Source organism: Miniopterus schreibersii, assembly GCF_964146895.1.
Source record: "Miniopterus schreibersii genome assembly, chromosome: 2".
Lineage (NCBI taxonomy): Eukaryota > Metazoa > Chordata > Mammalia > Chiroptera > Miniopteridae > Miniopterus > Miniopterus schreibersii.
Window position 1 is genome coordinate 5,497,685 of NC_138102.1, and position 24,169 is coordinate 5,521,853.

Below are 24,169 nucleotides of genomic sequence, written 5' to 3' on the forward strand. Positions count from 1 at the left end.
CTATTCTCCCTTCCCCCCCTCCCCCCCTCTTTGTTATGGTGAAACCGCCCCATCTGCCCCATGTTTTCTACAATTTTGAATGTTCTTTTTTTTTGGTTACTTTAGGATCTTATTCTACCCAGTCGTTCCCTCTATTAGCCACAATTTCCCTCCTATGACACAAAACCCTACATTATTAAGAGCAATTCCAGATCATTAGGTTCAATGGTAAATCATTCAGAGTTAACGCTTTCCTAACGGCAGACACTTTCTGTATGTTTGGAATCTTGTGAACATGGACATTACCTCTTTCCTGATAGTTTGTGGGGCTAGATCTTTTCCAATCAAAAGAAAAATAATTGTATCCCAAATTTGCACTCTTCTCGTTAATTTTGATTTAGATGATTTAATATTTTCTACCCTAAAATAAGCCCTTCACCTGAAAATCATGAAACTAAGTAAATGAATCTAATTTTAGAAAAATAAGTTGAAGTTATTTCAAAGATTAAAAGAATGCAAACAAAATTTTGGAAAAAAATAAAAAGGAATCATCTCTTTAAAATGGCCAAGTGGGTCATCAGCATTTCCATCGAAAACTTTCTATAAGGACTTATTCCATGCAGGATCTGCAATTTTAAATGAGACTGTATTCCTTCAGATCTAACAAAGTGCCTACATACATGCACTAATGTCCTCGGAGTTTAATTAAAATAAAACAAACAAAAGCAGCTTGCTGCCTCCTAGAGTGCCTACTCACTGGCTGTGACACTCTCTAGCCTTCAGGCCTTTCGCACCTGCACTGCTCAATACGGTAGCTACTAGCTACCACATAACTTTTTAAATTTATATTTTGATTCATTAAAATAAAATAAAATTTAAAATTCATTTCCTCACATGTCCTGGCCACAGTTCAGACGCTCAATCACCCTACAAGGTCTGTGACTACCACATTGGAAAGTAGGGATTTATAGAACATTGACATCATTATAGAAAAATCTACTGGGCAGTTTGGCTTTAAACCTGTCAGAACCTCCACTTCCTCTTCTATGTAAAGTGCTGGCCAGGTCTGGCTCGGAAAGTCAGTGGGGAGGCTGTATGAAAGCATATGGGTGAAGATACATCATTAGCTACTATACATGCAGGAAGCCCTCATGCCTTCCTCAGCCTTTTCTTAGTCTGGAGCCTTTCCCATGATTATGAAGCAGTCCATGGGATAAAGATGCATGCAGTCCTATAACAAAATTGCCCATCTTCTGAGTTTTAAAGTATTTATAGATGCTTTTTTAACAATCTCAACAATCGTCATCATTTTCCTTCTTTGCTCTCCCCTATCTAAAGTTGGTAGTGGTTACTTTACTTTGTCTCTTCATGAGAGGTAGCTGAAAGGTCTAGACTAAGCCACAGGGTTCATGGATTGTGACTTTCCTGAAGTATTTAATAGGACTTTTTTGTTTGTTTGTTTTTAAATATATCTTTATTGATTTCAGAGAGAGGAAGAGAGAGAGAGAAACATCAGTGATGAAAGTCATTGATCGGCTGCCTCTTGCACGCCCCCTGCTGGGGATCAAGCCTGAAACCCGGGCATGTGCCCTGACCGGGAATCAAACCATAATCTCCTGGATCCTAGGTCGATGCTCAGCTGCTGAGCTATGGCCGGCCAGGCTCATATGATGTTTTGATATCGCTTTTCTTGAAAGCAAAGTCTTAGGTACCATGTGCTATACAACTAAGGAAGTTTTAATCTTCAAGTGCGGTGTCCATGACCACTGAACATGTGCTCTGTCAGGCCGATTTATCCCATTTTACTTTCCCACTTTTGCCAACAACTCAGTGTTCAGACATCTTCCTCACAAACACAGAGAAGTCTAATCCAAAGAACCAAAACCCGCCTGGCCAGGCGTGGCTTAGCGGTTGAGCGTCGACTTAGGATCCAGGTGATCGGGGTTCGATTCCCACTTGGGGCACATGCCTGGGTTGTGGGCTCGATCCCCAGCAGGGGGTGCACAGGAGGCAGCCGATCAATGACTCTCTCATCATCGATGTTTCCATGTCTGTCTCCCCCTTTTCTTTCCTCTCTCTGAAATCAATAAAGATATATTAAAAAAAAAAAAAAACCCACAAAACAAACAAAGAACCAAAACCCTACCAAAAATAGCACAACAAAAAAATAAATAAATGAACAAACAAAAAGCCATAGCCATTTACTTTTTTATTTAGTCAGTGATTTGAAACTGGTTGGGATTTTTTATGGCTAAATAAGTGGATTCTGAATTATTGAGGCTTGACTTGGAAATGCCATATTTACCATTATTAATTGAAATTTTTACAACAGTAAATGTGGAAGGAAGGAAGGGAGGGAGGGAGGGAGGGAGGGAGGGAGGGAGGAAAGGAGGGAGGAATGAAGGAAGGGAAGGAAGGGAGGGAGGGAGGAAAAGGAAGGAGGAAGGAAGGGGGAAGGTGATAGTGAAACTACCTACAGTCATTTCCAGAAGCGTCAGGTCTTTGTAAAGGTTCCAGCGACCTCTGTCCTGCAGGAATCTGCAGGACATTGAGAAGGAGCTGGGTTACTCTTTAAGTCTCTTGTCTCTTTTTCACAGCTCTCTGAGTTAAGCTCGCAGGGTCAAGTGCTTCTAAAGAAAGCCAGAGAATTCATTCAGCCCTTACCATGGAAAGCCCAGGACCCCTCACAGTCAAGCACAGTCCCAATTAGCCTCCCGGGTGCTAAATATCCTGTCTTGGGCAGCATCTGCAAGTAAAAAACAAACATTGATTAAAGAACCTAATAGAACGTTTTGCCTGATAATTGTACAAGCTGTGAGAAGGAGTACACGTTCTCCAAATCACACTTTGCTAAGTGAGGGTCAGTAGTTTTAAGCTTTGTACAGTAGAAGCTCAGCCCTGTAGTAAGTGAATATTTTAACCACAGGAACACTGAAAATTCAATGATATTTTCATAATTGCCATTCGGATAGTCAATAAACACTGTAACCTGAAGTAGCTCACTTTGAAGAAAACATGATTGCCTAGCTAAAAACATTGCAGCACATAATATTAATAAACCTAACTGCTAAACTCTGACTATAATAGGACAATTACCTCCAGGAAGCATTAGTATTCATTATACCCCAAACATTAGTTTATATAGACAGCTGCAGACATAATGCATGTAGTGCAATTATAGTGCATCAGAGACGTTCCATTGAATGTTATTTGAAATTTTCTGCACATCTTTGGTTTCTGTCTCAGATAGTCCCTTTTAATAATGCCCTGGCTAAATAAGAAAAGATTATATAAACATACATACATATATAGATAGATAGATATGTATTCTTTTCCATATATATAGATAAATATGATGAGAAAACACAATTATTGAACTCCTAATGTAATCTAAAGGATATGAGTTTATATATAGGTTGTTTTCTTTTGTAGTCCAAATGATGCTTCAGAGAAATAATAATGCATTGTAAAATAAGTGTTGACATTTGGAAAGTCTATTCTTGTCACTAAAACATAAAGTGTCTTCTTTAGCCCTGGCCCGTGTGGCTCAGTAGGTTGGGCACCGTCCCATGCACCACAAGGTTGCTGGTTTGATTGCCGGTCAGGGCACTTGCCCAGGTTGTGGGCTCGACCCCTGGTGGGGTGCATGTGGGAGGCAATAGATCGATGTTTTGTTCACTCTCCCTCCCCCTTCTTCTCTCTCTCAAATCAATAAAAGCATATTTTTAGAAAACATACAGATAACTTAACCTCTGATATTTTATTCCTGCTACCTTGCAGTCCTTCTGTGTCTCAGAATGGAGATATGGCTAATCCGTGTAAATTTCATGATAGATTTTATAATAGCTCCCATGTCTTCATTTACATGTCTTGGAAATGTCTGCATTTCACTTCAGAGCATAAGGACATTATAACCATAATTAATATGTAGATACAAAGATGCATGCAACATAATTGCTTCACTCACCTCCATTAAATTAGAAAGTGAATACTGAATAATAGATTAGAAAAGTACACTAATGAAAATGTGCTTCAGGAAACTTGAAGATAAAAATAGGGCTCTTACAAAGGATATAACCCAGAAGTGAAATATTCTGTGTTATGTATTTTTGTATGTAATTTCTGTATTTTCTATATGTATTCAGAAAATCACATGTTCTGGCTTTCAGGTTTTCCAATTAGAAATAGGTGTATTATACTTAATACATGGGGGTGATGTAATGACTAAAATGAGATGATATAATTAAAGTTTCTAATAAAGAACTTGGAGTAATTGTAGGAACTACGTAAAGTTTAGACCCCATACACCAGAGTCCAGCTGTGCACCTGCTGCAGGACCCTCTCTCCAAGGTTACATCGGCCTCGCTGTGTAATCTTCAGCCAAAATACTTCCATATCTTTCCCGTGAAGTTAGCATCTACTCCGTGTTTAACAGCATCCTCAAAGGAATACCAAAAAATTTTAAACTTTTACTTGTATCTTCAAGTTTCTTACCATCTGTGCGAGGAGGCAAGATTAACACACAGGAAAGAAGTAGAAGAGATTAGTAACAGATGCCACCAGATGCTACATCTTCTGTAAAACACCGAGGATAGTGGGACTTTCAGAGGGAGGGTGAGACCAGCGTGGACCAGAGTCAGGAGGCTCCGGGAAGGAGGTGGGCCCGAGGCAAGACCTCAAGGAAGCCTTTTCCTATTGAAAGAAAATCCAGAGAGGTGGAAGTGGGAAAGTAAACACAGTAGGAAATACCGAGAATACTGACTAAAACCCATTTTTATATCAGCAAAAAGGTGAGAATCCAGTTGCATATTTAGAATGAGACCATGTTAAGCCTCTGCAATAGTATACGTTGAAATACACTTTCAGCTGTTAAGATTTCTTAAACCAACGGGAGCTCCCAGTCCAATGAAATTCCCTTGGGCTCAGTAACCCTAAGAGAATTCCCTGAAGTGGTCCGTTGGAAAGTGTAGCATCTATTTTCCATGGACAACCTCATTCATAATGTCCCTGTGAGTGAACGCTGTGTATTTTTCCGAGTGCAGATGGACATTTGTCTTGGAAAAAAGCTCCCCCCGCCCCCAAATAGCAATATGAATGCCATGGTGTAATTCATTTCTATGCATCCAAAGTGGATATTTTTATTAAATGAAAATATGAAGAATTAGCCATCTCAACAAGAATATATCCAAAATGATATTCAGAGGGTAGAGTAGTGATAAATCATGAGAAACAGGAACTTCTTTTCTGCTTTGTATGAAAGCGCCCACGCCCCAGAGGGGTTAGTTTATTAACTAACCACGAGGAAACGGAAAGCAGCTATACGTGGTGTAAAGGAGAAAAATACCAAGGTGATTGTTCCTTCTCTGTGTTTATATTGGTAACTAACTGGAGACGGAGCCAAACAACCCCAATTAATTCAGCACTGTTTGGCACAATGGGCACCCCCTGCTGAGAAGAGACCCAGACCTGAGCTAAGCAGAAGTTCTGCGTTGGTTCTTCATAGTTAGAAAGACGTGCTGCCCAGGACGAGTGTTGCCCATGTCACCTGCATGCGTTCTGGGGGCAGCTAGCTTTGCAAGGTGCCCGTATCATTCTCAGCTAGTCAGTAACGAAAGGCCAGTGTGCAGCCTTTCCCTTAAATTGAAGAAGAATCTGGCTATGGTGGACCTGAGATCCGTGGATGACTTTTGTGTGTGCGCCCATGTGCGCGCGTGCATTTATATAGGGGGCTTATTTGCTAAATTGCTGAGTCTGGTCCAAAAATTTCATGAATCTTCAATTTCGCTTTTGTGGGAATGTGCACACTCTTAAGGTTTGTAGCCAAGGGCATGCTTTTCTGCTATCCATTTGGAAATTAAAATCTATTAAACTTGCTCTCGTATCTCTTAAGGCCTTCCTTTTTTTCTAAGCCTTGGCAATTCAGTGTCGACTATTTTAGAACCAAACCTATAAGGGATTAAAAAAGTAATCTTGAGTTTTATTCAGAGAAAAGCAAATTCTTAATGAGAAGCTAAGAAATCAGTAGGTCTGGATCCTATTTGAAGACAAGGCTGACAGCTCATTTTATTCTTACTATCAAATTGAAATAATAATTTGTTGAAATTTATTATAAAAAAAAATGGATTTCATTAGCAGTCAGGAATCTAATAGATTGCTCTTTGGTGAGGAAGTCATCAAACTTTGCAAGCTGTTTATCTTTTTGCTATGGAAGTAAGATTGTATTAGCATGAATATTTGTAAGTTATTTAGGAAGTTTTTAGAGTAAAAAAGTTTTTAGGTAAAGAAATGCTAGTGTAAACAAGTTGTTATTTTTTTAAATAAGGAAAATTTTTCTTTAAATGAATCCTGCTAATGCTTCATGCTTTAATAATCTTAAGAATGATCGTGTATCTGAGCAGTGTTAGAATTTCACCTGAAATTACTGTCAGTACTATAAAACGGAGTGTTCCCTTTTCCAGTTCCTACAATTGGATGTCGGACTGGATGCTTTCTCTGCTCTCCCATAGCCCTCCAGGCAACATATGTTATTAAACCACAGACAGTCATCAGGGAAAGCTGTGAGCATGTGGGAAATTAGGGTTCCTAAGCAGAGAGAAGTTGGTAAATCTCTAAAACTGTGGATAATCTCTCTCCTGGGCCATCACTCTACTTTAAATTATCCCTGATAACCAAAATAAACTCAAGGAATCGTTCCATGGCTAATGTGCTTTGATATACTTTGCTCAGTGTGGTCAGGAGGTCTGCCTTTCATTTCTATAACAGATGTTTTTTCCTGGCACTCAATGCTATCGATTTTGTGGGCAAAGGGACATGATCAATGAAGTGATGGTTACAGCCTAAAAATGATCGGGGCAGGAAATAGAGTAATGATCAGCTAACCTCAAAAGGCTGAGCGTTGAGATGTTTACCTGGACCTCTTGCTGTCTCAAAATTGGTAGGGAATCCTGGGAGAGCTACTTTTTTGCAAGGATTCGGTTGACATATCCTTCAGGTCAGGTAAAAAATGCCAGAAGAGCATCTTCTCCACTGTATTTTAGCCAGGGGCTATACGTTCTTAAAGGGCACCATTAAAGAAATAAGCTTACGGTTGTTATATAATGGACAGAGGTGACACCAGGACCTCTTAACTTCAAGTTCAAGGTCTGAGAAAGGATCAAGGTACATTTCTTACTGTTTTTCGGGAAGGAGTAAATGTTTCCGTCCAAAAATTAAATTTCCTCTACTGTAGAAACATCAGTTGACAAATATATTTCATTTGTAACTGTACTTGTAGTAAAGTTTTCACAGTGCTCATTGCATGCTCATATAGTTCTTTACTGTGTTTTATGCTCATAGAATGATTAAAACTATTACACAAGCAGATAGTGGCATGCTGCTGTTAGGAGGGTACTGTGTTAGGGGCTGAGGACTACACTATAATGATTTATACAGAGCCCTTCCCTTTAAGATAGCCATAGTCTATCCACACTCACTACGTTGTGACGTGTCGATTAAAATGAATGCAATCCGTGCAAGAAGAGGGGAGACCACGAGGACAGAATCTCGGGTTAACATGCACATTTGAATAGAAACTTGTTAGATAAAAGCTAAAGGGAATACCTGTGAAAAAGGTCCAAAGGAGAGAAATCTCTTGGCAACTTTACTATAGGGAGCTCAGGAACGCTAGACCATAGAGGGTTGCTTGAGACAGAAAGTAGAGAGAAATTCGTCTGAAACCGAGCCCAGGTGAGCTCCCGAATGGTGTAAAAGTCCTGCTAAGTAAGGAATTTGACTCTACCTGCAGGCGATGGGCCTTCACGAAAGGATTTTAGGCAAAGGGAAAGGAGCTGGACTTACAAGCAAGCACAGGCGTGGATCCGCGTGTACGTTACGAGAGGCCGCGACGGCTGAGTGCGTCTCTGTCTCGCGCTCGGCCCGAGGTGTACTCGGAGTAGCTCCGAGAACCCGTGTACTTCTGAGGGAACTTAATAGATTCATAACAACCTTCCTTCCAGGGATGCTTTGGCATATTTTTGGAAAGTATGAGCAATTTGACAAATTATGTAAATGCTTCCTACACATGCTCATTGGATTAGAAATGCTATCCTGAAGGTTTAGGTACTTCTAGCACTAATCTTGTTTACTAAATCTAAAAATGGTAGACATTTATAACTTATCCGAAGATACCCTTATAGCATGAAAAGATGCTAATGCATTGTCAGAGTACATCAAACACCCTAGAAAGTTCAGCTTATCATAGGCATGGTCTCTACCTTACAGCATTAAAGAAGACAGCAAGAAAGAAGAATTTTTGTACTTGAATGTATTTTTTAAGAACTATAAAACATGTGTCTTTGGATATATGTCTTCTAAATTGAATTTTCTCATACATAAGATTTGGTAGTATTTTTAAAAACAGACTACTGATTAGTTTCACACTAAGAAGCTTCCACTCATGAGGAGTGTGTCTGATATCTCATTTCAAAATTAAGGATTTTTTTTTGAGTGTTATTTAGATATTTCGTTGATATGAAAACTGAACACTTGAGACCGCAGGCAGCAGAATGCCTTAGGCAACCAGGCGTATCAAAATACAGGGCATGGAGAGATTTTTACTACTCCTGCTATTTAAAGACCTATTTTCAAGAGCTTATTAGCTCCCAGTGATCCCGAAGGAGAAATACAATTAAAACTTAATCATACCAAAAGCTGGGATTCTTCTGATTCAGCAAACTTGTAATCTATTATATTTAGTGGTTTACTTGTAAATGTCTGAACACTGAGAGTGACAATCATATAAATGGATTTCATTCTGTAGTAGCACAACTGTGAATTCACAGCACAGGATTTGCCTTGTCTGTGTCCACATTATTTTATCATGTCCCTCTCCTCCCCACCCACTCTTTTTTTTCACATTTTTCAGGGTTTCTAAACGTGGCATCTCTCTTTTCTTTTGTGAAAGCAAAATAGCTTCCATCCCCTTTAACAATCATATGATACCATTTCCGAGATATTAGAGATGAAATCAAATCCTTACAAAAAAAGATGATGCTGAAGAATTTGAACCCACATTAGCAAGTCAAGGAAAGAGTTGAGAGATATATAAAAACCACACTCAAATGACCCTCTATTTGCCCAAGAGCTCGAGGTGAACAGGGAGATTTTATTACTCTGAGTACCTAGGTGACTACACTCTTTCATTTACAAATATTGATTCTCCAGTGTGTCCCAACCCTACCTCCCTACCCTCACCACCACCTTTTGTTATGGGAGAGTTTGAGATTCCTGAAAGCCCTGCAAAACAGAAAGAAGCAATGAGAGGAAAATTAGGACTGACGTTGGGCCCCATCGCACAGAAGGGTTTCCACTGTGTTCACTGGGGGGCTACTCAGCTTTGCTGCCGTGGAGGGAAGCCAGCCAGAGCGTGCCAAGCAGGACAGGAGGCCCTGGGTAGCCAGGGATGCTGCTGGTCTGCGTCGCTTTTTCCAGCAGAGAATCCAGGCCTTGAGAAAGGAAACAAAAAAGTGAAATGGTTGGTGACATTTGGGACAGAACTTGATACTCTCATGGGTACTTCTCATTCCATACTTCATTTAGTTCAAGTTTACTGGTTTGAGCAAATGCATTTATTTTAAACAAGGCTATGTGTGTATTTATGTGTAACTACATAACTTTAATTGAAATTGTAATTATTTTTATGTCCGGGCTTGTCTTTCTATTGGAAAAAAAGAACAGAGAGCACTGGAGCAGAGAGTTCTTTCCACCAACTGAAGATTCTCATAATTTTAACTAAATTAAATGAAGAGGAAAGACCAAGTTCTGTGGCCATCAAAAAGGATTTGTAGCTAAGACTACACAAGCCACATCCATTACCAATGGCCTAAAGGATCTCATTAGTACTCGGTTTGTAGGTAGGGTCTACCAGAAGTCCTCCCGATAAGTGATTTTATTGGGCAGAATCTGGCACCAGTGAGTCCGCTAGGAATATCTTGCTTTCCTCTCGCTCCTAATTTCTACCTCTCCATGTTTATTCTTATCATCACATTGTACTTATTCCATCTCGTGATTTCATGTTTGGAAAGTTTTTCCATTTCACATTGGACATTTTAAAAAATCTAATTCAAGGTAATTGGGACAAATCGCCATATATAAAGAAAGAATGTTTAGAAGAGCGATTGGCAACAAGAGTCTGCAGGGGTCCTGAAGAACTCCAGTCCTCCTTGTCCAGGAGGGCTTGCGGTTCCTCACTCAGCGCAGAGTGTTGTCCTGTCATCTGTCCCTGGGATCTTCCACCAGCTACTTTAGTCAGATTTGTCCTGGAAGTGACACAGCTGCTCACCCATGTAACTTAAGCTTACAGGTCAGACTTGCACAAGAGGAACAACATCTCCATTCATTCATTCATGCATGCATGTTAATTGCATCCCTACTGTATACTAGACACCTTCTGGAATTTGGGAGATTCCTATGAATAAGACAAACAATGTATGCCTTTATGGGCTTACGTTCTAGCAACGTATGGTAAACTATGTAATATAGACGATATTATATATATTTGGGGGAGTATTTTAACCTGGTGAAAAGAGAAAAATAAGAGTAAGGTCAAGAGGATTGGGAGTGTTGAGGACAGAGTGGAGGGCAGCTCTGTCTCTTCTCTTGACCTAAAAGCCAGCCCTCTCTACTCTGAAGGTGCAGTTGATTTCTTATGCTTTTGGCTAAACCCTCTCTCCTCTCACATATATAACTAGGTTACCCAGGGGATAAGTTCACTGCTCAGAAGGGATGTATGAGTCACATTCTAGCTCTCTCTCTTCTTTGGGGTCATGTGAGAATGACATATATTCATTTTTGATAGTTCAATGCATGGCCAGGAAAAAGGCTGAGAGCTGGGGGGGTGTAAGGTATGGTCCTTGTGCATGAAACCATGAGCAAACAAGCCCTAAATTCCAGCAACTTGCTTCCTTGTTATTTACCCAAAAGAGCAACCTCCTTAAGAAATGGCTTGCATAGAAAGCTTTAATTGTTCCAAACAGAAATGGGGAAGATGCCGTGTAGACAAATAGTTAAGACCAGTGTGTGTCTAATCAATGACACCCATATAGAGTGATTGCCAATGACCTGGGGATGTTCTAAACTTCATTTCCTGGTTCATAGGTCGATGCTCAACCATGGAGCCAGACCATGAAGTAATTTGATAAATTAGCTAGTGAGCTATTTTTATTTATTATTTTTTCCTCTAAAGTGTACCACCTCTGTTTCATTATGAAGTGAGCTATTGTAGATGAGAGCTTATCTGAAATAACACACTTAACTAGGCAGTGGATAAATCTATCTCATGGTAAACCAGATCTGTTTTTGCTGATTGTCTATAAGGAATCGGAGGGTACATTAATTTCCTAGGGCTGCTGTATGTGACAGATTAACTACAGACTTGGTGGCTTCAAATGACAGAAATCTATTCTCTCACAATTCTGGAGACCAGAAGTCAGAAATCAACGTAATATTCCCTCCCAAGGCTCGGGGGGGGGGGGGGTCCTACCTGGCTTCTTCCAGCTGCTGGTGGCTCCAGCTATTTCCTGGCTTGTGAACGCGTGCATCCGTTTCTGCCTGCTTCACACGGCCGTTCCCTTCTCCCTGTGTCATCTCCTCTTTGCCTGGCTTTCCTAAGGACACTTGTCATTGGATGTAGGACATGCTCAGATAATCCCGGATGAGCTCGTTTTGAGATCCTTAATCAATTACATCTGCAAAGACATTTTTTCCAAATAGAATCACATTCATGAGTTCCGAGAATGAGAACTTAGACATAACTTTATAGGGGGCTACGATTTACGCAAGTTCAGTGAGAAATGGAATATCCGATGGTCCTTAGGTTTCCAGGCTGTGGACCAGAAGTTAAGTTGGGCCGTTAACTGAAGTAAAGAACACAGAAAGGGAGCAATGCGGGGAGAAAAGAAAGGAAGTAATATATTTTATTGTAGACCCACTGATATTAAGATGCTAGCGTTTATGCCTGGGAGTGTATTCAAATTTTTAGTTCGACGCTCAAAAGAGAGGTCAGGGCTGGAAATACTAGTTTTAGAAACAGCTCGGCATACAAGATGAAGTCCTGGGAGTGTTTTGGTTGGGCTAAGGGAGCCTATAAAGAACCACAGTGGGGTGAGAAAGCCAGGGAGGATTCCACAGGGCTTGCTTTCGTTTGATAAGTAGGCAGAAGAGGAGCTATCAAGAAAGACCGAAAAGGAGCTCAGTTTGTGGCAGCCAGAAATAATGTATTGAGCTAAGTACATGCGAGTGCAAGAAGGGAGCCCAGGAGATGCAGCAGAGGAAAATGAAGGCAGGGAGGCGCCACGTACACGCTGCCTCCCGGACTCCCAGCAGCCAGGCCTGCGTCTTGCTGCGCGTCCTGCGGTTCCCTTCACCCGCGGGCGGTCAGGGGACGGTAGCTGGTCGGGAGCTGTGCGGGCTTCACACTTTCTCATCAGCGCCAGCTCTTTGCCTGGCTCCCGCTGTGGACAAGGAGAATCTAGTAGAATTTCACTATATGGGAAGCTGCCCAGTGTGATAAACATCCGCGGTTGTCACTGTTCGACCTGACCCACGGTCCCTGTAGACCAGGAGGTTCTGAGTGACTGATTTTCGTCTGCGTTGTGCTCACGAGGATAGTTAGTGACTCTGTCTATTAGACGAAGCCAGTAAACAAGCTGTGCCCTTTGGGCCACCAGGATGACAGTGACAGTAGGTTCAAGTTGTTTCCTGTCATTGTGTCGGGTTTTGTTTCTTTTGTTTAGTTCGGTTTTGATGAAAACACAAACTTTGTATTTATAGCTTAAGAAAAGTATCATCTGTATAAACCTTGCACCTAAAGCTGGTATCGCAATGTCTCAAACTTTATTTATTATTGTCCCCCTAAGGAGTCCTGTAGACTTTTTATTTACCCCCTAATCAGCACCCACACATTAAAATTTAATACCACTGAATATCTATTTGTGTGTTGCCCCTTGGGAGGAACACAAATTGTAATATATGTTTTTTGGAACTCTTTCTTCTCAAGCAATTTTTGCCACTCAAGGACAGTATTATCCTAACAATGCATGGATTGGGGTCTTCGCATGAAAATTCACTTAAGCACCTACAATGGTCAACGGCCAACTAGTACATGGAAGCAGGTACTTTACTTCAAATTGGGATCATTTTTTGTCCAAGGGAGAGCATATTTTACTTGCTTTTCTCGGTCAGAGATTTGGGCACATTATTAATAAGGCTAATGAAAATTTAACTTCACAGATACTTAGTGCTAAAGTTAAATTTTTATCACATTACTTATTATTTAATTTTAATCAGGATTCACAGTGTAGTAGGTGCCCCCATAAGTCCATACTTTGACTCCTGAATGACCTGTGTGATAGTCATCTGCTGACCTTAGTCACACAGAAGGAAATTCAAAAGCGTTCCCACCTATTACTGGAAATCTGGGCTTCTTAAGCTGCCGTAATGGAAACTCATGTTAGACCATATTCTCAGTACATTAATTAAATATATGTACCATTTTTCCACCTCACAGACTTCTTCAGAAGCATTCAGTAAATGAAAATGACTTTTTTGTGGTTGCTCAAATCAAAATCTTTGGAGTTATCCTGATTGCTCCCAACTCAGTGTACACAGCCTGTTGATCAGCAGGTGTTCTCTGTCTTCAGCATAAAACTAGAATCCAACACTGCCCGCCAGGCGCAGCATGGGAGTCACAATTCTTTCCCATCTCAATCGTCTCCCATCTCAATCTCCTGTGGCCACGCAGTCCAGCCTCACCCTCTGCAGTCTGTTCTCAGCAGCAGCCAGAGGCTCTGTTAATACAGAGCACATTTCACCACCCTCTCCTGCTCACTACCTTCCCAGGGCTCCTACCTCATTCAGAATCAAAGCCAGGCCCTTACCCCGGCCTTGGAGGCACAAGGGATGTGGCCTCTATTGTATCTTCTACTTTTTTTTTTTTTTTTCTCCCTCTGTCCTGGCCACACTGACCTCTTAGCTCTTTCTTGAACTGTCTAAACATCCCCACCTCAGGGCCTTTGCATTACCGTTCCCTTCACCCAGAATGCCTCTTCCTTATAGGTTCTTGGGGTTTGCACCCTCACTCTCAGTTTAAATACCTGCCAATTAGTGAGGTCTGTGCTTAACTAGCCGAGGTGAGAACAAACTCCTTTTCGGGACTCCTTATGCCTTTTACACTGCTGTGTTTTTGTCTCAGTTTTTGCTTCCAACATCTTAAATATTTATAAAAAATGTGTCTGTCTCCACCCACCATAAATTTTATCTTCATGTTCATGGCTATATATCCAATGTCAGGCAAGTAGTAGTTACTCAAAAATATTTATTGTGTGCAATCCTTCTATTAAATTTCTTCATGTATTATCTATTTACATATTTTAATATTTAAATTGGCTCATGTTAAGAAAGAAGAAAGAGAAAGAACTCATGGACGCAGACAACAGTGTGATGATTGTGGGATAGGGAGGGGGTGGGTGGATGTAGAAGAGAGTATAGAGGGGATAAATGGTGATGGAAAAAAATAATTTAAAATAAAGAAAAAGGGAAAAATCATAAAATTCCTTTACATTTGTTCAGTCTCTAGAATTTCTAACAGTTAACAGATTTGGTTTAAAGAACTAGTATTAGAAGCAAACATTTAAAATACAGCAAAAGCTGAAAGAAATCTTAAAAGGTTAAATATACCAAAATTGAGGCTCATTTTTTAAAAATGTACTCTTTTATCAAATCCCCTTGACGAGATTAAAAAATAACTTTAATTCAGTCAATTAGAAAAAACTGATTTTTTAATAGAAGATACTTTCTGAGAAAGGAATGAATTAGCCATAAGGGCCATTAAATTTCTTAAAAGGAGCAAAGGATTCCACAGGAAATTATATAAGATATTAATAAAAATATTACTTTTACTGAAAAAAATAAATAAAAAATAAATGAGCTCATGTATTATCTGTTTAATTGATGATAATTAGATACTGTTTTCAGTGAGCTTCAAAATCACTCTGTCACCGTGTCTACAGTGCCTGTCTCCCTGCAGTCCCTTTAATCAAACCCAGGGAACTGTTTGCTGGGAGCTGGTCTAGGGTTAGAGGGTGGAAGGGTGAGGGGACAGACTAGGTCCCTGCCCTGTGGTCTGAGGTCTCGTGCTGTTTGCTTTTGACCCACACTTTTCCTTACGGTTTTAGCTCAATGAGCAAGCTTCAAATATGTACGTCAGTTATCTTATGTAGACCAATGTCCACAGATAAAGACACATAATGCTTTTCTTTTTCAATAAGTATTGCATAGTAAATGTATTTCCTATCTGAATGGTTATTAAGAACTAATTCAGCCTGTAATAATAAACCTATCTTTTATTTGGTGGAATATAGGGCATTATGGACTAAGTATGCATTTGTGTAATTGAAGTCAAACATTTTCTTAAATCACTGATGGGTAAAATAAACTTCTCAAAATGTGTCAGTAAGTGGTAAAGACCCAGATGAGAACACTAATTTACCAGGCCCCACTGTTTATTTCTGATACTTAAACATAAGGAAATCATTGCCCGAGCCTTGGGTGTTCAGTGATGCGGTTTACTGACAATGCCAGCGCGTGAATTCTTTACTTCTTTATTAGGTACACAGTATTCCTGCGAATGTACAGGAGGTGTGTTCGTTTGCATGCCTAGTACTATGTTGTGAGCATTACAATCAACATTTCCATGGGTGGGTGGAGGGGACAGGAAGAGATAAACCAAAGGACATATATATACATATATGATAACCCATGGACACAGATAATAGTGTGGGGAAGGCCTGGGGTGAGGTGGGGTGGGGGCTGGGTGGAGGGGGGAAAGTGGGGGGAAAAGGGGGACATCTGTAATACTGTCAATAGTAAATTTAAAAAAACCTTCCCCATCAAGAGAATTTTTCTTTCCAGTCAACTATTTCCATATAATTGTATGTGAAAATGTTAGCCAGTAGACACACTGCACACATAGAATAGTGAAGCAGAAAAATTTCCTGCATCATCCCGTCTTCAGAAACTCTACTGTAAGGACTACATGTGGTCCAGCTCTCGTTTGGAGCCTTTCTGTGCTTGTGACTCAGATTCCCAGTAACACATATGGTTGTTAATTGTATTTCTGCAAAGCAAATGCGGAACGTAATAGATAGTGTAGCTGGCTATTCTGTGAGTCCATTGCTGCCCGTTATTGGATTTCTCTAACTGTTAAAAACACTTCCTGCCATGAAAAATATGAGCACAATACACAATGTAATGAAAAAATGGAGAGAAAAATTATATGTAAAAATGATTCTATTTTTGTTTTAAAAATGTTTTCAAGATATAGATTGAAAAAATATGATTCAAAATATGAATTAAATAATGTATATTGACTTCCACATTGAAGGATTATATGTATTTTTTTTTTCCTTTTTACTTACCCATGTTTTCTGAATATTTTACAAAAATTGTGTTATTTTTGAAATTAAACAATGTGAAACAATTTTTATAAAAAAAAATACCTGGATTAAACCTGCCATCCCATAAACCATGCTGGTTGTGATGTGTGGCTCCCTGTTGTTACCGCCACACTCCTTTTGGCCCCTTGTTTTACTGCTAAAACGGAAGAGAGAAGCAAAGATCAGAAAACTTAGAAGTACCTATAAACAGATGTTATCTTCTGTAAAAACCAGAAATAATAGAGATTTTAGATAATAATTAATTTAAGAAAATAATCCATTTGAGAGAAATATCAGGAATTCACCATATACATTTACTTTTTGTAAAGTTAAACTTGCTAAAGTAAAACCATAATATGATATAAAAATTTACATAGAAATTACTGCATCGATTTGGAAACCCCCCAAGGAAGAAGGTATAAAAATTAATTAGACCTGCACTAAATTTTTTCTATTGTTTTATGTGCACATCTTATTTTGCCCAAACCAGGTAATTTAATATAGTAAATGTAGTGTTCTGATGTTAGAATCTGGGGGCAAAGAATCCTGAATTATTCCTCTAAATATTCTTTCCATGTTGACAGAACAATGTAATCCCACATTAAGGAAATGAAGAGCCTATTGCTATAATTAATGTAATTAATTTTTAAAGCATTAAAGCTTTACAATGACTTATAACAAAATCAGACATGCATTTCATTTTCCCATAGTTGCATCCTGTTTTTCCAATTATACCTTTATGTTGAATTTAGGAACGTTAGATTGACTTTTTAATTACCTCTCCAATGACCACTGATGTGGCTGACCTTGAAGGCAATATTAATTACCTGATCTAATATCTTGCAGGTGCATATTATTAAAAACAGACCCAAAGAGATGGTATAAAATGATTTAAAAATACACAGTCAGGATTCCAGGTGCCAGCAGAAACTCCCTGGTCAGTTTGGAATGAAGGTCAAAGGATTTCACTCACTCTTCTTTTAGACTTACCTAAACTTTACACAAAAGGACATGTGTGGAGATACATCTGTAAGGGTCTAAACATGCAAACTCTTTTATACCCTTCCCTTGAACTGCTTGAAAAGTGACTCTAACTTCTAGAATCATTATTTTAAACCTATTTTTATTGTTGAGAGTGTTACACATGTCCCCCTTGTTTCCACCAGGCTCCCACCCCACCCCAGGCCTTCGCTGCACTATTGCCTTTGGCTAATACAGTGATGATACCAGATAATGCACAGTGGCCACAACCTTGGTAGTGTCACTTTTCATCAGTGAGGGGGTCCAGCTGAGCGTCAGAGACAGCTTTCCAGAAAGAAATACCTCTGGGCCACTCAGTACAGATGACGCCAGGACTCTCCGTGGCTTTGGCTAAAGTCTTCCACAGATCCCTCAGCCCATCCGAGATGGCCTCTGTGTCGAACCATCCAGAGGCCTCTTATCAGTGGCCTCTAAAGTAGCTCGAAAGAGTCAAGCGTTGCATGAGGGCATCTTCGAAGGCCCATTTCATCTTAGAATAGAAGGAAAGAGATGAGAAAGTCTGCAAGATTTACAGAAATGTCCCGAATCCTAATTCCTATCAGGTAAAATATAAGAAATCCTACCTTACCTAAGACTACAAAGTAGTCGAGGGGTCTTTAGAAAAGCAACGCAAAGGGTTTAAAATCAATCATGGGTAATTGGTACAGGTCTCTGTTGGTCAGGCCATGGCATGGCGGGGTATGTTGTAAAGCAGGCGTGTTTTCCATGCACATGGTATTGTCACCCTGTCGCTTACTAGGAATCTGACTTGCCATGTGATTTAACCACTTTCTGTGCCCTCACAAATTTGATTGTTTCTTCAAAATGTAGGAATATGAATCGGGTGATGTTTAATTCAACCCATTATGATCCTATAATCTTGTTTCCTGGATTCTGAGCCTATAACTTCATGAAGGCATCATTAGGCAACGAGATTAATACAAGATTCCAGAGCTAAACTGAATGGCAAATCTATGTAGAACAGTGAGAGTATCGATGTTAATTGACATAAAACCGGAGGAGATGTCAGAAATGGGGGAACTCTGAGCTGAGGAGGGAGGCAAGTATCCTAGGCAGAGGGGCGGTCCTAAGGAAGGTTTAGAAGGACAGTGAGGACGCCGAGGAAGTAGATCAGATTTGAAAGGAAGTGAAACAGAGGAGCTTAGATTTGATGACATAGCCAGAAGAGAGAAGTTTCTTATACAAAGGAGTAACAAAATGCACCATGGTGAAGATTTACTTTTTCTATGAATATTTATTGAGTGCACATCATAAGCAAGCACTGAAAATTCCGATATGAACTAGAAGACACACTATTCCACTGTCCTGAAGGCCCAGAGCACAGCCCTGGTAAGAGTCAGATATAATAAACACCATATTTTGGGGTGGCGCCTACGCCAGTCTGGGAGATAGGGTCAGAGAAGACCTCTAGGAAATAATGACCTTTGTTTTCCAACGGAAAAGTTGAAATTAACCAGGAAAGGTAGGTGACAGAGGCAGGATGGGGGGGGGGGTAGGGGTGGGGGTGGCAGGCAAGGGGTGTTCCAGACAGAAGGACCAGCATCTGCTGACGTTCCAAAGAGAAAGGGAGAGGAGACAGGGAAATAAAACAGGATGCTATTATAATTAGCCAAGCATGAGCTAATAAGAGTCTAAGGTAAATTGGTAACAATAAGAAAGAAAAATAAAATACAAATCTATTTTATTATAATGATAAGTTATAAATATACATTCAGAGATGTACAGTAAGCAGTTCCTGGTAAATCATTTTCCTTGGTTTTGTTATCCAAATATGCCAAAGAAAAACATGCAGAATGCCTTTCCTTCTGCCTTTATTTGAATATACACATCAAGATGAATTGGAGATTGTAAAATATGCACTTGCCCTCTTGGAGATATAGAAAAATCTTTATGATTTAGACCCTTTAATGAGCAGAATTTGAGGAATATAATATCCATATTATTTTGTCACCTTATATCTTAAGTCATCTTTGAATGCCATTTACCAGAGTTAGAAAGTTCAATATCATTTTCTATATCTTTTATTTCTTAGGTAATTATTTGAGATAAACGATTTTGCTTTTGTCATATTTTATCTCTCTGAGAAGGGAGAACCATTCCTCATTTCCATGGGGCAGATACAAAGCAGGTAACCAGGCCCTTTAAAATGGTAGACTGAGTAGACTGAGTAAAATCTGTCAGATTTTATATATACTTTTGATACCTATGTATCAAACGACTACTCCTAAATCTGGAACAAGTTGAACTCATGACTTTTTTAAAAAGTTCGTTTATAGACTTTTAGTGCAGTTGAGTTCAAAAACAAAGAAGTTAATTTGAAAAGCTCATTTTATTGAATTAACAGTGAATTAAAAAAACCAATGAAATTAATTTTAGAGTCATTTAATTTAGTTCGATAAAGAGTGAGACTCTTTTATTAACTTAATTATTGTGGATTTCACTGTTTTAAAGTCAATAAATGTTATGTATTTTACTTCCAATTAACTTCATTACGCTCTGAGTCCTGTTTGCTTTCTCCAAGCGGCTAAACCTCCCCTCTCACTTTGCACACAGGCTGCCCCATTCACAAAGGGGCTGGTCTCAGAGTAAGCACATTAGATAGCTGTATCCGGCATCTTGAAAAAGTGAGCTTTTTATTGATCCCTATTTTAATTTTCAGAGTTGTCCTATTTCTGTGCAACAGAAGTGTAGCAAATCAGCAGTTTTCTAACTGCCTATGGCCAATGACATAAGCTTTTGTATGGTCGTTATTTGAGATATCCTACCTGTATAGGCATTCGTTTAAAATATATAGTGAATTGAGTTGAACAAAGGAGGTGATATATCAGTAATTCTTCAATTTTTTCATCAGATTTTAGGAAAGGAAAATCTGGAAAAGGTAAAATAATGTTATCTGTAAATCATTGTGTTCTATTTTGCTTCCAATTATACAGAACCCGAGGGGCATTTCTACCTTGGCTTTTGGAGAAATTTTGGACTGGGTTAAATGAAATTGCTGAGTGCCTCAGAATATGCAAATCTTAAATTTTACATTTCTCTCTCTTTTTTCTTTTTTGCTGCCAAAAGCTTTATTGTTTCCATTTGGTCCAGTGCATGGGAGAGGGCTCCAGGGTGGTTAAAAGAATGGCTAGGGGTTTCGGGGAGAGGCTCAGGCAGAAGCCAGACACCAGGGGGACAGAGAGGGGCCCCTCGAAGGCCTCTGGGTGAGCCTTTGGAAGAGACTCGCCCAGCCCAGCCTGGGGGCCAGCAGCCGGCAGAGGTGAGCCAGGTGTCACCCATCTTGCTGAGTTTCACCTGCTCATCCAGGACGCGGTTCTCCAGGAATCACAGAGCTGAGGGCCTGTGTGGGCAGAACCCAGGGCCTACAGGTCCAAAAGGGCCTGGCTCAGGTTCCTCTCCAAGGCCATGGCGACTTCCATGGTGTCCTGAGTGTCACTCCACTCACCTTGGGGGGGTTTTGGCACATGTTGGAAGAGAGTGTGGCCACTGCGCTGGTTTTGCATCTTCACGATGCTCAGCGCTCTCGCACTTTCTCTCGCCAAATCATGGAAGAAGTGGCCACGTCCTCCAGGGCCACAGAGTCTCGGTGGAAATAGAAGCCTAGAGAGAGGTAGGTGGGGGAGGCCCGCAGATGCAGGTGACCAGGTGGGTGACGGCAGCCTCCACCTGGGTGGAACAGTTCTGCAGAACTTGGGAGCTTGTGGTTGCTCGGCAGTAAGGAGATGAGCTCAGTAAACGGTGTTGGCTACGCTTGGAGGCCAGGGGTGGCTGAGATGGTTCCAAAGGTGTCCCCTGGAATGAGGTTGGAGGGTGGTCGGAGGCTGGAAGAAGGGCTGTCCCTGGGCCTGTTCCATCAAATGTTGAAGCAAAAGGCAGATCTGGGACCGCCGAGGGCACTGAGCATTTCTCCATCTTTAATCCAATATATTAAGGTGGAGACACAAAATCGCTTATATACCTGTCCAGAGAGAAGAGGAGTCTGTTAGCTGACATTTATTCAAAGATAACATTAACTTCAAACATCTCCTGTTATTATTATTGGTCATGCGTTGCGTTGTATCGTTTTGGGTGAGTTGTCCTCCGAAAAAACTCGACATCTTTTATCTGCTGGTTTTACTTTAGATAAAATAAAAAGTAATAGTAAAATGAAAGAAAATCTACCCTCTCCAGTTGAGGCTAAAAATGGAGCTGTCAGACAGGAAGACTGGTTAGGGCAGCAGCCATGTAAAATTTCCCCACTAATTGGCTGACATTCAGAGCTTGAGGATCAGCAGCTGTTGAAGCAAATTTAGTCTGGATATAAGGCAGATTTTTCATTTATTTCAATTAATTACCACACACATCAAAATCTCGCCTAAACACATTCTCCAGGGGATACCTACAAGGAAGCAGGAGTGCTTAGGTGCGCAGAGACTACCGACTCTTCCCCTGCTCTCTATGTGCAGTCAGTTCATTTTCATCCCTATGGCAACTTGCTGGACCTTCGGTAGAATTATAGAAGTAACCTAGCTGTCCATCCCAACAATGTTGATGTGATTTCAAGGAGAGCTTGCTAATGGGAGAGCATACGTGTTGTAAAGCATATGGCGTAGGTGGGTAATTGTATGTATCCAGCATATATGTCTTTGCATGTGGAAATAATGCTACTGTAAAACAATGGAAAATTGTCATTGTTTTATAAAATTGCATGCTTATAACAGCTATAAAGTATACAACATGCATATTGCAATATCTGCGTCCTTTACAGAGAGTTCTATATCTGGAAGTAGTGTAATTCTGTACGATGCAGTGCTCTAATTAGAAACATGCTTCATCGGACAGAAAAGTAAATAGGCCACCCACCTACATACCGTGATCGGTTACCATCGAGTGTGTAGTGTGTATAATGGCTGCCTGAAATGGATATGCTTATTAATTTTACTGTAATCTTTTTCTCTGTATATATGAATTGAAAATAGTCATTTATTATTTGCCAAACAACTGCTTTAAACGAATGGGAGAGGGGCTTGTTTACGCAATAACAGATCATTCGTGTGTCCTTTACCTTTAAGAAAACATGAGTGCATTGTTATAGCAATCAGGTCATGATTTATTGTTGCGATTAGAATATTTAATCATGCTCCAGTCCAGTCCACCCTTGTAGATTAAATATTTATGAAATAGCGTTTAAGTCTGAAGATACAGAGAATGTGGACTTCTTAATACTGTATATGTAAATAAAACACCCATGCTAAATACTTGCGCTGCCACTTATTTTAAGCAAAGAGAAATAAAACAAACATTTACCCATATATTCCCGCAAATCTTGGCTCTTTGTTTGAATTCCAGAAAAAGCAAAGTTATTGCAGTGAGAGAACAAATTAGAAAATTGATCAACTTCCCCAGATTCTCCCTTTGTAAAACTTTTTATATGAACTCATTAAAATAGCTTTTAAATTTTCAAAATAATCATGCAGCAGTTTAGACATACAAAAGAGTAAAGAGTAATATATATATGTGTATATATGTATATATTCACACATACATATATACACACACACCCCCATCACACCACTTAGAACTAAAACTTTGCCGATGATTCAACCCTCCTTTGAACTCTTTCCGGTGACTTCCTGTGCCCTCCACCACTGGGCTGAACTGGGTATCATAAAAGTACATGTTTTAAGTGGCTAAATTCAGTGTTCTTTTATTAAAACAATCAACTAGCTAACTACATACACGGTGGGATGGAATAGGCTTACAGCGTGAGTATGCAGAAAACAGAGTTTATTCTTATAATATTATTAATTACTGTACTATGTTCCATATGAACAACTATAAACCTACTTTTGCCCTGCCCTGTACATTAAATGGCTAAGGGCAACCTAGATATTTTCAGATACACTCGAGTTGAAGAATCTTAGTTCCAGAATGTTTGCTTGTGTACCTTTGACTCAGTAGACATCTAACAAAACCTCTGGCGATTGTTTGTTTGTTTATTTACTTCAAGTTGAAATAAATGAATTGAAATCTCCAAAGGAGCAGGCTGTTGCTGGATAGTGTGGAATCAGCTTGCCCTTCCCTCTGGGACTGAGACAGTATTTCCTAGGAGAGGGAGGGCATCCGGGCGCCCGGGCCTTTGCCAGGCCCAAGGGAGGAGGGAGAATTGCATGATTCAGGTTTGCCTCCTTTAAAGATGTGATTGAGCGCATACGGCACAGTTATTTTTCAGTTGATTCATCTTCATCATGATCTCATAATTTGTATTGCCTATATCGATAATTTGTATTATATTAAACACATCTATAAACAGAAGTGTTTTTATTGGGGGAGGCGGTGAGGAAACAGGAGCATCTGGCAAGCACACCTTGATTCATTTTAGCCCCTGGAGTCATGGTATGGTGCATTAATTTCTCAGTTTGTAATTTGCCAGCTGCATTTAATGGAACCAATTTTCATTACATCTGTTCTATGGTTCAAAGAGCTCTTTTAGTTTCCAAAGGGGGCCAGCTTCACACAGATTCTGCGAGGGGCTCATGCACTGTTTCTTGAAGTATTAGATAGCCAAGGACGATTTCTAGTTTTACAGCAAACAATTTATTGTTACGGAGGCAGTTTTATATTCATGACTTACCACTGGTAGATTTCAAATTAAAAGTATAGCATGCCCTTTTCCCAGGAATTACATATTGATTTCCATA